The following is a 6000-nucleotide window of genomic DNA, read 5'->3' as shown; positions in this document are numbered from 1 at the left end:
CTTCTTATGGGAGCTATTTGATTTTCAATGGACTTTTAAAGCTAATGATTGTTGATTTTTTTTTAATTTCAGGATTTTTATAGGTCAAAGACATGAAGGATTTGAGGGGGTGGGTTTTGTTATTTCACAGCATTTTCTATTTAGCCTATTGGTTTCTTAAAACACTTAGGGATTTCCTCTCAGCAGTAAAGCAGAACCAGGTAGTCATCATGGCGGACTGGAATTGTGTTCAGGGCTGTTTCCCCATATTTGTAGGGATTCTCCGTGTGCAAACACCTGGCTCTTCTTTCTATTTCGATTCCTTATAAACGCCACCTGTTCCTATGTTCCAGAAGTGTGTTTCTCTTTGTGTATTTGAGATAGTTTCTAGAGCAATGCAAGGAAAGCCTGGCCATACTCTCAACACTGATTAAGAACATATGTCTCTAAAATGTGAAAAGGTTTTGGTTCATTTTATGCTGGGTGAGAGTAAAGGCAAGTAGAGAAAGGCTCTTCTGCTTTCAATTTCTTTCAGCTCCTGTACTTCACTACTCCACCTAAAAAACAAACAAACAAACAACAGGAAGGGGAAAAAAAACTGCCTCTGAAGAGAATATTAAAGCCAGGGACATTTGAACCAAACTGAGATGAAGTTGGAAAATGATGTCAGAATGGGCTGAGTTGTTGAGCTTGGAGTCAAGAAGAGGATGGACAAAGACTGTGTTTTAGCTAGGAAACATTCAGAAAAGGCTTCGCTGCCTACACAGAACATAGCACTGAGCTCCACTTTCAAAATTATTGACTAGTGTTAAGTGAAAGGCAGCGTGCAAGGGAACACTTGGCAGAGCTTTTGTAGAACTTTTGGACTACCAGGGCATCAACGGACAACAGGACACTCATGACTAATGACCTGTCTCCTTGGCACTGAAGGGGTCCCCAGAACATGGACTCGAGGAGTTAAGATCTCTTAAGTCTCTGGAAAACTGGGATGAGTTGGCCACTGTACTTGTACAAGAGCCTCAGCTCCAAGTTTCATGATTGTCTGCCAGATCATAATAACCTGTGGCATTTAAAGCAAATTATAGGATGTCTAGACACTTGTTTTGCTAAGTAAAGGCGGGCAGGAAAAAATCTTGGTCTTTGGAAAAGTGGTTCTACTGACTTAATAGGTCAATGTCTTTGAATTAGTCCTAATAGGTCTCTGAGCCTTATTACATAAAATGAAATAAGCATCCTACAGATTTACCATGAGTATTAAGTAATCTGATTAATGGTATTTGGTATGTTTTAAGTACTATGAGGACGTGAGATCATATTTATTTGGAGACATATTTCTGAAACAAGAATAGAACAATAGAAAACAAAAATTCCATTTTTCCATTCTCTCATAATAAAGGTTTTCCTCAATATGTTTTATAATTTAGCACAAATAAAAATACTGGAAGTCACAAAGTATTGTTACACTGCCATCTTTAGGGTCTATTTTGAACTACATATGTGTGTAGACAAGTATTTTATTTCTCAAAAGCAAAGGAAGTTATATATTAAGCGCCCCAGCAATGGTTTAACTGTGGCTCCTGATACAGAATCTGAAGTCTCTGCAAGGCTACTGAATTGGGTCAATCACAAGTAATTGGGTGTCGAAGGTCTGTCACCCAGCTTTGTTTACGGCTGAGGCTCGTTCCTGAAACTATTACTCCTAAAGCTAAAATTGACCTTAGACCTCACTCCTTGCAAATGGCTTTCTGTCTGCTTCTCTTGATGGGAAACCAACCTGGGATTCAGCCACAGGAATAGTAGACTTTAGCTTTCAGAGATTCCCTGAAAGGGGAGATAGTCTTTCTGATTCTTGGTTTGGTCTCAGTTGAAGGTAAAAAGAAAAATCAGAAAATCTCTCATGCTGGGAACATGCATGCTAGCCTGAACCCATCTACCTAACAATGCACAGTGGGACAAATAGAAGCATTCAGATGGCTGGAATGAGGGCGAACTCCTTTAAAAGATTCCATGGTTCCCTTGGGTGGCATACCTTGGGTCTCCAATGGAATCTGAGTAGCTATTTTATCCAAGGCTTCAAGTAAGAGAACGACAGCATCCCTGAGTCGTGAACATGTGTGTTGGGGAAGAAAGGAAGACGAGGAAGAAAAAGAGCTGTACCTTTGCTTAGCTACCCTAGTATATCATTTCAGCAACACTTAGAGCTTGATGAAAGGTTCTTTGCCTGGCGAAATTCTAGTCAGGTTCTGAATGTTCCTCTTAAACCCATCTGTGAACTTCTTTTTAAAAATCCAGTGTTAGCCAAGAGTCCTGCGCTAAGTCATTTTCAAAGAACTCTGTCTTTGATATCTGATATCTCTCAGCATTTGATCAAGGTCTTCATTTTTCATCTACTCTCCCCGGTGTGTCTTCAGGAAGAGTTCTGTTAGGTCAGCTTAGCCCGAATCCTCTTTAAGGCTGATTTTCCTCCTAGTAATTTTCCATCCCCTGATCCCCCACAGTGCTCCTGGCCTCTGGATTCCCACTGGTTCCGTTTTTAATGAGGAATTGAGCCCAACCTCTCCCCCCGCCCCCCTGCAAAATGCCCTTGCGCAGTGCAGATGCCCTTCTACATTCAATGGCTTGGAGTAATATTTGCCTTACTGTGCTTTAGCAAGTATCGCTGAAGACTTTCTTTTCTGTAATACACTTCAGAGGATGTGGCTACCTTTCCTCCTCATTCTTGCTTTCCAATCTTCACACAGCCCTCCCTTTACTTCCATTTTCCTCAAGACACACCCGTGTGTCCCTAGGGATAGAGGTTCTCTGCTCCATCTCCTCATCTCCATACTCTGCTCTCTGAGGCTTTGTCTGTGGATCAGTAGATTCTTCCTCTGTTCAGGACATGCGACGTTCTGCTGGGTGAAACTGACATCCTGCAGAAGAAGGCGCAATAAAGCAACTATTCGAGATGATTTGATTTGGAAATCTGTTAAAAGAATTAAACGTATTCCAGAGATTTGAAGATATAAAGGAATATCTTGTTCCTATTACCATAACTTGGATCTCACCAGTTAGTGTAGAGATAACCAACTTCATTCCTGCATTACAAAGAATCTTCTGCCACAGATAGCCTATCAAATTTCTTTGGGACTATGAAGGGAGGGGAGGGAGGGAGACCTTATTTCACTCCCAAGAACAAAATCCTAGGGATACAGCAGCTGCTAAATGGGCTCTATCCAGAAGTAGAGCAGAGGGCTTAGTAACTTTTCAGGTGTTGCGTTATTATTGTTGAGTGGTGACTTAATGTGAAAGGTCCACAGTAAATGAGTGGCTTCAGAAAGGCTTCTTCAGAAACATTCTTTCTCACACCTACTAACATTTTGTCAGCCCAGAAATATGACACTAACAATTATTAACAAAGATGTGGAACTTCTGGGATGCTATTACATTGCTGTTGTAGAACTGATTATTCAGACAGTACAATATACCCTTATTTTCTGATGCAAAAATGCTCCTTTTAGATATGTGTGCAAAAAGTATGTTTTATACCCCTGATGTCACGGTAACTGATTTTGGTACTCTGGATATTGTATATACGTGTATTGGAACTAGGGAAGGGAAGGGGAATACCAAAATGGAGAGAAAGAGGATAAAAGACAAAGCAAGGCAACAGCAATACTTACAAAACTATATGCTGTAAACCAACTGTGCAACTCATGGCGGGAGGGAAATGGAAAGGGGGGAAGGTGGGGGAAAAATGAGGGAGAAGGTAACAAGTTGGATAAGAAACGTACTCAGTGCCTTACATATGAAACTGTAAACCCTTTGAAAATAAAGAAATGAAAAAAATTTTTAAAAAGTTTTAAAAAAGACTGACACAAAAATATCCATGGCAATCTTATTGAACTGAAGTAAACAACTTGAAACAATTAAAAATCCATCAAGAAAACCATGGATAAGCATACTGTGGCAGACAGAAAGACAGACACTACACACACACACTTATTCCTAATAAGAGTAAATTACTTATGCATGAAACAATGTATAAAATGCTCAAAAATATGCAAAGTAAATGGCCAGACACAGAAGAGTTCAGGCCTTACAATCCCATTTACATAAAGCTAAAGAATAAGCAAAATTACTATATGAGTACAAAAGTAGTATTATCAGTTTTGTGGGGTTTTTTGGCTTTAGAGAGGCATGAAAGAAATGTTGTAGAGTGAGACTGACTTTTTTCCTTGTATATTAATCTAGTAGAGATAACACATATAGTTTGGGTTGTTTTTCACTCCATGTAAATTATGGATTAGAAAGGAACTGTTAAAAATATTTTTTCTCCTTCTAACCTTCCAAGTGAGATTCCATTGGTTTTACTAGTTCTTTTTGTCTTCCTTCCCTTCCTTCCTTCCTTCCTTCCTTCCTTCCTTCCTTCCTTCCTTCCTTCCTTCCTTCCTTCCTGCCTTCCTTCCTTCCTTCCTTCCTTTTTCTCCTTCCCTCCCTCCCTCCCTCCCTCCCTCCCTCCCTTCATTCCATTCATATACCATGGTGTAAGGTCCGCCTGGAGTATGATAGTTCTAAGGAGCAGGAGGGAGGTCTAATATTTCCAAAGGCATCTGCTTCCCCTTTGTAACTTTTCTCAGGAGTCAAGTTGTGACAACTACTTCGAAAGTCACAAAAGAACACCTGCACCTACTCCTTGTATTCCCGGAGAATGTGGCTGGAGAAAACAAACAAACAAACTCAGAGCTGTGCTAACTTCATTTCTCACATTACATTTATCCTCACAAATCTCAAGTGGACCCTATGCAGAGCCTTGCAATCCTGTTATATTTCACGAGTAAAATTGACTTCCTATTTCCTAACCCTGTATATCTTACCCTTCTCTCTCTCCACATCCATAGCATCCTCTAGCTCAGATCTTTGTTTTTTAATTTTTATTTTATTGTCAAACTGATGTACAGAGAGGTTACAGTTTCATACGTTAGGCCTTGGGTACATTTCTTATACTGGTTCTAGCTCAGATCTTGTCCATGAATTAATTAATTGAAAAGCAGAGAATCGCTTCATGTGGATTCCTCGGGTCTGCCAGGCTATCTGTACCTATGCTAACTCCGCCTGCCTTCATTCCTCTTCCCAGACTCCAGTGAGTTTCTGTGCTGGTTATATGGAGAATTAAAAGAAAATACTTTTTTAGTTCTGCATATATTTTAGAGATGAGGCCTTTGTCTGTTGAATGTCCGGTAAAGATCTTCTCCCAGTCTGTGGGCTTTCTGTTTATCTTGAGAGCTATGTCCTTTGCCATGTAGAAGCTCTGGAGTTTGATGCAGTCCCATTTGTCCAACCTTTCTTTGATTTGTAGCCTTTCAGGGTCTTTGTTAAGGAAGTTCTGTCCTGTGCCAAGGAGCCCAAGTGTTTCTCCTACTCCTTCCTTTAGTGTTTTCAGGGTGTCTGTTTTGATTTCAAGGTCTTTAATCCATTTGGAATTGATTTTGGTGCAGGGTGATATATAAGGATCTAGTTTTAGTTTGTTGCATGTGTTGAGCCAGTTTTGCCAGCACCACTTGTTAAAGAGGCTATCTTTCTTCCATACTATTGTTTTAGCTCCTTTATCAAAGATTAAGTAGGCGTAGTTCTGTGGGTTTAATTCTGGGTCTTCAATTCTATTCCATTGATCTTCAGGCCTGTTCCGGTGCCAATACCAAGCTGTTTTTATTACTATAGCTTTATAATACAGCTTGAACCGCAAAGAACCAATAGCCCCCTCATCAAGTGGGCTAAAGACTTACAAAGAAACTTCTCTCATGAGGAAATGAGAATGGCCAATAGACATATGAAAAAATGCTCTACATCACTGGCCATAAAGGAAATGCAAATCAAAACAACATTGAGATTCCATCTCACCCCAGCAAGAATGTCATATATCAAGAAAACTAATAATAACAATTGTTGGAGGGGATGTGGCCAAAAGGGAACCCTACTTCATTGTTGGTGGGAATGTAAACTGGTTCAGCCACTCTGGCAGGCAGTATGGAGATTCCTCAG

General features: G+C 40.1%; 1 protein-coding gene across 1 annotated transcript in view; it reads right to left on the bottom strand.

Annotated features, from left to right (window-relative positions):
• Window positions 1-265: 265 nt before the first annotated feature.
• LOC125367692 (regulator of G protein signaling 7 binding protein) overlaps window positions 266-6000 on the bottom strand; it is a 93295-nt gene continuing 87560 nt past the window's right edge. Inside the window, exon 7 of the transcript XR_007214127.1 lies at window positions 266-276. The gene's annotated coding sequence lies outside the window, so the exon portion shown is untranslated. The remainder of the gene's footprint in view (window positions 277-6000) is intronic.

The sequence above is a fragment of the Perognathus longimembris genome, chromosome 19 (genome assembly GCF_023159225.1).
Source record: "Perognathus longimembris pacificus isolate PPM17 chromosome 19, ASM2315922v1, whole genome shotgun sequence".
NCBI lineage: Eukaryota > Metazoa > Chordata > Mammalia > Rodentia > Heteromyidae > Perognathus > Perognathus longimembris.
This window is presented reverse-complemented; position numbering and strand designations above follow the sequence as displayed.